Source organism: Amblyomma maculatum, chromosome 5 (assembly GCF_055883805.1).
Source record: "Amblyomma maculatum isolate TAMU_Amacu chromosome 5, ASM5588380v1, whole genome shotgun sequence".
Classification (NCBI taxonomy): Eukaryota; Metazoa; Arthropoda; class Arachnida; order Ixodida; family Ixodidae; genus Amblyomma; species Amblyomma maculatum.
Window position 1 is genome coordinate 118,197,476 of NC_139348.1, and position 11,419 is coordinate 118,208,894.

The window sequence follows — 11,419 nt, forward strand, 5'->3', positions numbered from 1 at the left end:
AATCGTTGTTACGAAATGTCACATGGATAAAGAGAGGCTTGACTTCTGGAACATTTAGTCTTCTGCACAAAAAGACGATGTAGGGCTTGGGGGCGTCGCCCGCATACGCACTCCCATTGAGCATTGGCTACTTTCTAACACTACGAACGTTGTAAGGAAATGGTAACGGTCACGTCTTGCTGGATTATAAGAATCTCAGGTAAGCCGGGTTATTTCTCGGCTCTGTTGACGCTTCATGCAATATTGAGAGCACAGCTTCAAGCATGTGTGTCTTCACTCGCTCACCACCACAGAGCTGGAAATTACGATGCGGTTGTGAGAAAAACAGTGAAACGAAGGCTCTTCAGCAGCCTCTGCCTTAGCGGCCACACCAGGCGCTATGCTCTATCCCCATAGTCTAGAGAAACTCGGCATCAACCCTTTCTATACCGACGCTCTAAGGTGAACTAATAATATTAGAAAATTAATTTCAATATTTTCATTACTCCACTGTTATTACCTTATCTATGTTTGCGTCGGGGTTATGCTCAATTCAGCGCTACTCCCAGCAGAGCTTTGTGAGGTGTCCACAAAGTACGACTCTTGTTATCACACTTTTCGTGTTTTTTAATTGGTTCACTCTGTCATGGAGTATATTACTTTTATATTGTTAGAGTTGTTTATTACCCTCTTTGTAGCGCTTTATGAGCATTTATAAGTAAGATAGCTTCCTTTATTAATTTGTTAGTTATTACAGTTTTGCATTATGTGCGAGGCAACACTACTTCATTGGTCGTTTTAGGGGGTTTAACGATTCAAAGCAAATAGGGATATGAGAGACGCCGTAGTCGAGGGCTCCGTTAATTATTGGCGCCTCGCATTTCACCTCCATCGAAAAGCTACCACCGCAGCCGGGATTCGATCCGCCATCTTTTGGTTCAGCAATCGTGCGCCCTAACTGAGCCGCCGCGTCGGGATAAGGCCGTGTTATTAGGTGATTAATAATAATAGTAATATTGTTACGAAGCGGCCAGCTGATGAAGACAGGAGACAGAACATGACCGATGGCGATGGTAGATGACGTTTAATGAATGTTCGCGGGCCTAGCGCAAGCGCTCCTGCCCGTGCCACTGCCCACTTCTTCTTCCTTGTCGTCAGTAACATGACCCGGGGCCACCGAGCGATCGTCCCGATCGTGGACGAGGAGGTTTAGCGATGTTAATGATTTGATGGCATGATTATGGGTGTGTCTGGATGCTTGAAGAAGAAGAGGAAGAAGGAAGAATAGAACAGCTTGCCGGTACGATGTCTCGTGGGTGATCTGCCTCCCCTGGAGCTGTCAACCATCCGTCACCAGAGTCCATGGGACCGATGGCTCGAGGTCACGTCGGGCAGCTTGGGCGGGGGTTGCGTGTTCGTGTCCATAGGTTCCATCGGGTCATTCGGGTCTTTCGGGTCCTTCGTCTCGGTTCTGATTGGTCTGTCTGTTCTTGTCTTCAGGTCCGGGCTGGGGGCTGGGCGGTGGTAGTTGTTCAGGTCTGGGCTTGAAGGGCTGCGGCGAAGCTGCTCGGCGATGTCCCTGAGCCCTCGGTGATGGTCCCGGCTTGAAGATGGCGTCGATGCTCCAAGGCGAGGATGGGGATGTCGTACGCCGCACCTCCAACCAAATGTTACGAAGAGGCAGGCCGATGAAGACAGGAGACAGAACATGACCGATGGCGATGGTAGATGACATTTAATGAATGTTCGCGGGCCTAGCGCGAGCGCTCCTGCCCGTGCCACTGCCCGCTTCTTCTTCCTTGTCGTCCGTAACAATATTACTATTTAATCTCGACATAAATTATAGAAATCAGGGAGACGGTCAGAAAAGAGCGAGGGCACCTGTAGGAGTTCTTACCGGCGCCAACCTTAGCGGCACCTTCTGCGCAACCTCGCCCATAAGCGCTTCAAAGATGCGACTTCCAGTGGCACTCAGCGCATCCTCTGTGGCAACATTTCCTGTTTGCCTCCCTGTCCTGTTTAACCGGAAGACGCGTGGGAGATGTTCTTTACTGCAAGCTAGTGAGGCCCACAGGGTAGTCACCTGAAACTGGAGTCGCCATTTAAATGTGTGCACAGTCACGCAAAGATATTTTGGGCAGGCGAAAAGGATGCTAGAACTCTACGTAGACACACGAACATTTATCTCTGCTCCAAACGCATGCTCACGCGGATGGTTTCCCTTCAAATGACAATCACAAGTTCCACTTGCGCGTTTTCATAATTGCATAGTTTCGCTCCTAACTGGGCTGTAAGTGAGACATTTCGAGAGCAATGCGTAGCTCGCACAGGAGAGCTGCGAAATCCTTGGTATTTCTTGTGCTTGTGATAGACTATAGGTGTCGTCACTTTTTATTTTTGTACAGTTTCTAATATCGTTTTTTTCATATTTTGTTATGTCTCTATCCAAAAAAAGAATGAAACCATGAAGCATGTTTTCTTGGACTGTTAAGGCGCAATTTCCTTTTGCGATGTCCAACATTTAAGAACCGTTTTGCGCCGAACTCACATGGCATTCAGGACGACAATGAAAAAGACATTGTAATGGCTTTTTCCCTCTGCATAGTATATGAAAAAGCAGGAGAACAGGAAGACGATTCGGCATTCACATCCTATATACACATGGCCAGGGAGGGGATACTTTGGGGAAGCTATTGTAAGGTGTTGCGAAGTTATGAGTTTGGGAATCCAGCACTTCACTGGGTTGTGTATATTGAAACCGTTAAGTTTCGTACAAGCATTTATCCATTTGATCTCTGTCGAATGCGGCTGAGGGATCTCGTTTAAGAAAATGTATTTTTAGAGCGCAAAAGAAACGTGGGCGAAGGGCGCTCGACCGCGACACGGAACGATGGTGTTTGAGTCCATGTGTGGACACAGTTTTTGTTATAAATAATTTGGACACTATCTGGGGACGTTCCCTGATGAGGCCATTCAAGAGGCGCAAATGGCGTCGAATTATAACAATAACCGATGCCAGAGAAATGAGAAATAAATTTCATACGCATTTCGGGGACACCCGCCTTGCTTGTCGGCTGCAGCAAATCTGTATGGATGGAAACCACAAAATTAGAACATCTAACTATAGCAGTCAAAACAACAGAACCATTGGATGAATCGATCCATCCGTCCATCCATCCATCCATCGGCTGAAGTCCCTGAATAAACGTTACTCAGTGTATTTACGCTCGTCGGGTCGAGTTCATGTAAACACAGTAGGCTCGAGACCACTCAACTCCTCGACATGAACCCCGCAACGAGTTCATGTAAACAGTGCTAGGGTGCGTGCCGCACATCAGGGTCCAAATGCGGAAGCCCGCTGTCGTTGTCAGCAGGGCTGCCCGAAGACAACAGTAATGAAAGCTCATCATTCCTATCCTTGGCCTATTCTTTCTATACTTATTTGCCATGTGGCAGGATCTCTTCTGCGGCCTTTCGGGTAAGCCGACTGTTTGCCTCTGCATTCCCATTAATGCTAAACGAACATATACTCTAACATACACGTATAACGTAATGAACCTATTTTGAAGTTCGGTGAACTTTCGTGCCATTCGGTTTCCCGTACAGAGCGTACGAACCGAGGCAGATACATTGAGATGTGCACCTGTCCTCTGTCACGGCGACTACCAATGTGGTGTAACCACGGACACTCGACGGAGGCCCGATAGTAGCTATATTGTTGCCGGCGTCACCTGCCGCTGCAGAGCACTCATTCCCTTCTCGTTTTGCCTTCCTACCATGGCTGTCACTCCAGCGCGCCGCTTTGTGCAGTGTTCGGCATTGAATGCCATATCGGGGACCAGTGGACGTTTTCTTTTGTATGCATTCTCGTATTGCTACGTGCGCGTCTTTCCCTCTGCTCATGTGCATACAGCCTTAGTGGGGTAGCAGGTGTGTGGTGGCTGACCTGTGCGCGATGAAGCGCAATGGGCCATTGAGCTACAGGTGATCAAAAGAAGGGCTTGGTCAAGTTGGAGTTTCCACGTAGCGTTGGAGCCCTCAGTGACAGCTTTCTGCTTTTTATAACTTCTTTATAACTTTTATAACTTCAGCTGTTGTTCACGCGGCATAGGTTGTCCCGCATGCTCGTGTGCGAAAAAGAAAACAAGAGAAAGCAGAGGTCCGGAATGCAGTGCCGTCGTTAGTACGTTTTCTTGGGACCTCTGCTTTCCGAAGTGTTTGTTTAGTTAATATCCTTACCCCGGTTAATGATTGGAAAGAAAAGTTGCATTATTGCATACTGGTTGCTGTCCCCGCCAAGAGCGGAGACAGATAGCTTAAAGGTAAGCGCTCTGGGTTAAACCAGGACTGATTTCGTGCGACCAACGGGTCAGTCATGTAAATAGTTTCTCCTTGCTTGTGTCTTGTTTTTTATGTGGAAATTAATACTTAATCTTTCAGTAATGTGACTGTTGCGAGTCTGAATCTTCAATTTGTCAAGAACATCGATATCTTCAAGCGTTTCCTCACCTGGCCACCTGAAGGGGAAACTCAATCCGTATACTCGTTTCTCTCTGCCCTGCAGTCCTTCTACGGCTTTCCTTCTACGGTAAATGCAATGTTTGATACACAGATACATGCCGCAGGGAACGGTCTACAGCCTAACGGGCAATCTGCGTTAGCAAAGCCAGTACTTGTGACAGAGCAGGCACTAGGAAATGTGGCTCAGACGTTGCTGGTAGTGAATTAGCATAAGATTCAATTGTGTAAAATTTAGAAGTTAAAGCTCCGAATTGAGCTAGAAAAAAATAAAACTGACTGAAATGCAACTTCATCCACGGGTGGATGTGCAACATGGACATAGGTCAAGTCCAAAGCTGGGCGATGATGCAAAATAATTGAAAGCGGTGCTGACGCCTATGCCAGAAAAGGATCCAATGGTGCCCGCATGGTTCAAAAGTGCTGACACAATGATGGAAACCCTGAAACGTCCGGAAGAAATTCGTGGGGCTATTTTGTAATGCCGTTTCTCAGTGAGAAAATTAGGACTTTTGTAGTCAGTGAGTCCGATGGAAGGGTAATGCCATACAAGGAGCCTAAGGAGAGAGGTTTAAAAGAGCTCAGAATGACTCCAAATGAGTAAAAGCGGTTGTTTATGGCAGTACGCAAAGAGCAAGGTGACTCACGGCAGCAGGTAGCGACCAGGCTCGAGACAATCTTCACGTACTATGTGAATAGCAGAGACATCGAAAGCCTGGAAGGTTTGGGAGAATAGATGATAGCAGATAGTTTCAAACAAGTGTTGCCAGACAAAGTCAGGATCTATTTCAGGCAAAATGAAAACCAGAGCTGGCTCACGGTCGATAAGATGGCCGGATTAACAGAAACGTTCGAGGAAAGTCGACGAGTAGGCAAACCGCGAAAGCATTTTGAAGGTTCTAAACAACAACAGCAAAGTGGGGAGAAACGGGAAAAGCAACCACTAACTCAAACCCCTAACGCTGGTGGGAAAAATAGACATGCAGGTGTGAAGTGTTTTCGCTGCAAGAAATATGGGCAGATATCGATCCACTGCACAAATGCACAGCAATGATAGGACGTAACAGATTCCAAAAAGGAAACGAGCAGGCTAGTAGCCCGAGCTGAAATACTTGTCCTCGATAAACTTGGCTCTGAACCGGAGAGGAAGGAAAAACCCGATCAAGTAGTTGAATCTGACTCACTTGGGTAAAGCTGCAAATCGGACCTAGCCAGACAGAAGCTTGTATGGACTCAGGAGCAGAGATTACAGTATTGAGGGCAGCGATGGTACCTGCTTCGTGTCGAGATGACTGCTCTGGTAAAATAAAACTAATAGGTTCTTTTGGACAGATAGTTGACACCGACTTATTGTATGTGTCTATGTCCTTAGTACCAGAAGGAGAAACCGTTAATCAACAGATGTCAATACTATGCGCTGTAACCGCAGAGCTAGCCGAAGGTGTAGGCGCGTTTCTCACACCCGAAACTCATTCACTGCTTCAAAGAGTTGAGAAGCAGCAGGTGGAAGAAGCTGAAGATAGGGCCGTCCTTGAACAAGAGGTAAGCTCTACGCACGGGTTGGACAAGGACAAAACAGAGGCAACACTCGAGTTCGAGGAAAGTAATAATGCGAGCCGATAGTTTCTCAGCTTTTGCTGTATAGACCAAGAACGAGCAGCGTCTGAAAATAGATCGAGGGCTCAAGATTTTAAGGTGGAGCAGCGAGACGATATATCATTACGAGAAGCGTGGAGACAGGCAGGAGAGGGTAGCCACGGGATGGTTGTGCATGAGGAGCTACTTTTGTATGAATAAATGATTGATGCAAGGGTATACAAATAACTAGGGCTCCCAGAATCTCGAAGGCGTGACTGGCGCATAACAGATCACGCGGTGGGCATTTCTCGAAAAAAAAAAACAAAGAAAAGGATTAGAAGTGCATTCTTTTGGCCAACAATGATGACGGACGCGAAGAACCATTGCCGCAGCTGTCACACGTTGCAGATGTTTTCACGTGCAACAGTTAGGGACCAGGTGCCGAAAACACCGCTAACGACCAGAGACACCTTTTCAGGTAGTGTTCCTGAATTGCATAGGACCGCTTGAGCCCGGGTTGGCAAGGGGACACCGCTATGCGCTAAGCATTGTTGATTTGTGTACGAGATGGGCTGAAGTTATACCGCTAAAACACCTGACAGCGAAAGCTACGTGTCAAGCGCTGATAGAGGTTTTCACTATATTTTGGACCCCGAACACGTTTGTTGTGACCAGGGAACCAACTTTGTGTCGAGATTAACTCAAGAATTCATGCAGAGGCTGGGAGTTCAGATGCCATTTTCTACTCCAGAACACCCTCAGAGTAACGGGATCGCGGAGAAATGGAACGGGACATTTAGGGCTATGCTTCGACCTGTTGTACACGATTATCAGCGAGAATGGGACCGTCATATTCTATGTATGCTTTGGGCATACAGGGAGGTACATCATGACGTGACGGGCAGGTCACCATTTGAACTAATGTTGGGTCGAGCCCCACATGGACCACCCAGTATCCTCCAGGAAGCATGGACTAGTGCGTGAACACCGCCGACGAAATGAACAAACCGGCCGCGCAATACTTGTCTGAGTTGAGGCAACATATCAATGACGCCGCGGAAAAGGTTGACGGAAGGGCAGACGCCATACAGAGGTCGTATGCTGCCAAATACAACCTTAGGGCTAGACCAAAAGAGTTCAGGGGAGTAAAGTCCTCATACTTGAAAACGGTCAAGTCGGTAAGTTGCAGCCGAAGTGGCGAGGACCAGCTGTTATAAAGGAGAGGAAGCGAGATAACAGCTATATTATGGACACTGAAGAATGAAGCAGATGGGTGCGTGCGAACAGGCTGCGGCCCTATGTAGCACGAATCCAGAATGTGGGGGTTGTTTTTAACTCGGGCGGCGAGTTTGATGAGGTGTATGAGACCCCACAGTGTCAAATGAAGAAACAATCTCTACAGTTTGAGATCTCAGACGGATCATTGACGCAGCAACAGAGACGTGATTACCTGATGTATTAACTGGTGAATCCGAAGTATTTTCCGAGGTCGATGTAACGCTGGCTGCCACAAAATAACGCTGCTTCCAAACACCAAACAAGAAACGTCGCATCTTTATAAGGTGCCTTTTGCTTTCGGAATAGAAATACAGCCTCAGGTAGATCAACTACAGGAGTGGGGTTTCGTCTATCCAGTTGACAGCGCATACGCGCATCCAGTAGTATGCGTAGACAAAAAGGGTGGGTCGGTGAGAATGTGCATCGATTTTCGGAAATTGAATGTCGTTACAGAACCAGACAGCTGCTATATGGCTAATATTACCGAGATGCTTTATGAGGTGTCAGGTGCAAGATACATATCGGTTTTGGATATGACACGGGAATATTGGCAGATCGCTTTAGACGAACGGTCACAGCGCCTTACCGCGTTTGCCACACCTAAGGGCTTGTATACATGAAAGGTAATGCTGTACGGGTTGCGAAATTCAGCAGCAACGTTTCAAAGGATTATGAATGAAATCCTAAAAGAGCATTCTCCTTATGCAATGGCATACATTGACGATAAAGCCGTTTTCTCGTCAACCTGAGAGGAGCACATCAAACACCTGTAGGTGGTACTGGAGACTCTGAAAAGGGCAGGCTTAACGGCAAACGCTGCTAAATGGAAATTTGCATAAGGGAAAGTAAAGTACCTAGGCCATGTGGTAGGGTCCGGCAAGCATGCCCCCGACCCAGAGAGAGTAAGTGCAATCACTAAATTGAGAGCTCCCAAAACAAAGGAGCTGCGTAGTATATTGGGCCTGTTTAACTATTACCCTATGTACCGGAGTATTCAAGGCTAGTGCGCCCATTGACGGGCCTGACTAACAAGCGAGTTCCCAACATCATTCCATGGAATGAAAAGGCAGAAAAGCCGTTTTGTGAAGTAAAAAGGGTATTGGCGTTATTTCCAGAGCTGGTCGTACCTGATCACAACCAGGAGTTTGTCTTGACAACTGACGCTTCAGAAGTCGCGATAGGAGCTTGCCTATCGCAGGCAGTTGAAGGGGAACCGAAACCAATTGCATATTTGAGCAAGAAATTTACGCCTGCTCAAACCAAATGATCTGCAATTGAAAGTAGAGCTTTTGCGAATGTGTGCGCACTAGGGAAACTGGATACTTGGTTAGTTGGGGTTAAAATGAAGGTTGCAACAGACCACAACGCGCTTTCGTACCTGACCCGTTCAGCGCCCACTAGTGTATGGTTGATGCGTTAGTCGATTGCACTGCGGAAATATGACCTAGAAGCAGTGTATATCAAAGGCTCGCTGAACAAGTACGCTGGTACACTCTCGCACCTAGAATGCAAGGACAGAAGCATTAAAATAATTTGTTTTTGTTTGCGTGTTTGTTCCTTTAGCAGCCGCAAACGACAGATCTAAAGGTAGATATTTGTGTATTGTTATGTACGTACATCCATTGTGTGGTAGTGCCTGACTGGCTCCTTGCGGCAGTCACTGTGGGAAGTGAAGGGTATACGAGCTCGTCTGGCAGTTGGCATGCACGGAATGGACATGGCAGGTTCAGGAATAAGCTGACTGGTGTCCTAACCTTGCTTGCGCGAAACGAACCAATTGTGTGTGTGCGCTCAGGGATGCTAGAAAATGTGTGGCTGAACTGAAATCTCACACTGACAGCAAGTGTCCTTGTGAGATTCTTGGTTGGGAGGTGTGAAGTTTGGTGAACTTATACGCCATTCGGTTTCCCGTACAGAGCGTACGAACCGAGGTAGATACTTTGAGATGCGCACCTGTCACTGGTCACGGCGACTACCAATTAGGTGGCACCGCGGACGCACGACGGAGGCCCGATGACAGCTACATTGTTGCCGGCATCACCTGCCGCTGCAGAGCACTCAATCCCTTCTCATCTTGCCTTCTTACCACAGCTGTCACTCCAGCGCGCAAATTTGTGCAGTGTTCAGTGTTGAATGTCCTATCTGGGACCAGTGGGCGTTTTCTTTTGTATGCATTCTCGTATTACTACGTGCGTGTCTTCACCTCTGCTCATGTGGTAGCAGGTGTGCGGTGGCTGACCAATGATCGATAAAGCTTAATGGGACATTGAGCTGCAGGTTTTTAGAAGAAGGGCTTGGTCAAATTGGTGTGTCCACGTAGCCTTTGAGCCCTCAAGTGACAGATTTCAGCTTTCTTATAGAGAACTTCAGCTCTTGTTCACGCGGCATACGTTGGTCCCGCATGCTCGTGTGCGAAAAAGAAAACAAGGAAAAGCAGAGGTTCGGAATGCAGTGCCGTCAGTGCTGTTCGTTTGTTTGCTTGGGACCTCTCCTTTCCCAAGTGTTTGTTTAGTTAATATCCTTTCCCCAATCTTTGATTGGTGATTAAAGTCGCCTTATTGCTTATTGATTGCTGTCCCCGCCAGAGGCGGAGACACATGGCAAAAAGTAAGCGCTCTGGGGGGCTGATTTCGTCCGACCAACGGGTCAGTCATGTAAATAGTTTCTCCTTGCTTGTGTCTTCTTGTTTTATTTATGTGTAAATAAATAGTTAATCTTTATGTAGTGCCATCAAGTGATGGGATTGTTGCGAGTATGAATCTTCAATTTATGAATAACATCGATTTCAAGTGTTTCCTCACCTAGCCACATGAAGGGGAAACGGAATTCGTATACTCGTTGCTCTCTGCCCTGCAGTCCTTCTACGGCTTTCCGCGTCTCTTCGGATACTTTCTTCCCGTTCTCAGAACCCTCGTAACAGCGCCCGTGTAGCCGTACTTAGCATGTTATCCACGCATTCCAGCGTGCCTATAGTCTAGTTCACTGTAAGCGTGTCGTTCAGATCGCCGCCCACCTCCTCTACGGCATTCGACACTCCGATTAGCCGAGCGCCGTCACGTGGTTCTGCGGGCTTTTTCTTGTTTTCTTGCTTGTGTTCCTAAAAAACAGCGCGAAAGAAGTGCGAGCCGTAGCTTTTAACTAGATTAAATGCGCCGCGCACGCTTTATTTTGCACCATGAGAAAGGAGGCAGGAGCATACGCAAGAAAAAGGCGCGCGGAAGCACGTGACGGTGCTCGGCCTATGGGAAGGTCGAACGCCGAAGGAAAGCGCCGGAGAGGAGGCGGGCAGCAACCTTCGTATGTTGGTTCTACTTTTAGTTTTATTCAGGGGTTGTATCCCCAGCATATTGAAGTTAAAGTTTAAGACCGATTCGCGTCCAGTGTCATACTACTAAGAATTGCTACTATTTCATAATCTAGCTTCTGAATGTGAATTTATAAAATCCGCTAAGCTTGACGAACAAAATTATTTTAGCTTACAATTTTCTATCAAGCGATAAGTTGGTAGATTTTTTATTTGCATTATTCTTATTGTGTTTCGTGCAGCGCGCATAGTTGTTATCAGCGTCAATAACGCTGAAATAAGAATGTGTCTTATTTGAAGGACATTAGTCGAAGGTCCTATTAATTAAAATGTTTGACAGGACAGGGTTGGCGCGGTGGTTACGGCGTTAGAATACTGTTGCCAAGGGTGCGGGATTGAATCCCGGACTCGGGGGCTGCTTTTCGATGCAGGCGAAAAGCAAGGCGCCCGTGTGCTGTGCGATGTCAGTGCGCGTGAAAGAACCCCAGGTGGTCGCAATTTTCGGAGTCCTCCACTACGGCGTCGCTCATAGCCTGAGTCGCTTTGGGACGTTAAACGCCACAAACCAAACCAAACCAATAAAAATTAGTGCCTCACTTAAGCTTTTGGCGGGAACACGGCACCGCTTTGACTGCCATGCTCGCGCGACGGTCCTCCCCCGGTGCAAAACAACGCGCGTGCGGCACATATCGTCGTGTGTTTTGCTACGGTTCGCTCCTCCTTCGCACTGTGTTTTTTTTTCTTTTTTAAGTTGCTTCATTC

At 47.3% G+C, this 11,419-nt stretch overlaps 1 protein-coding gene across 1 annotated transcript in view; it reads left to right on the forward strand.

Moving 5' to 3' along the window:
• LOC146189312 (phospholipid-transporting ATPase ABCA3-like) overlaps positions 1-11,419 on the forward strand; it is a 95,692-nt gene that overhangs the window by 60,744 nt on the left and 23,529 nt on the right. The window lies entirely within an intron of this gene.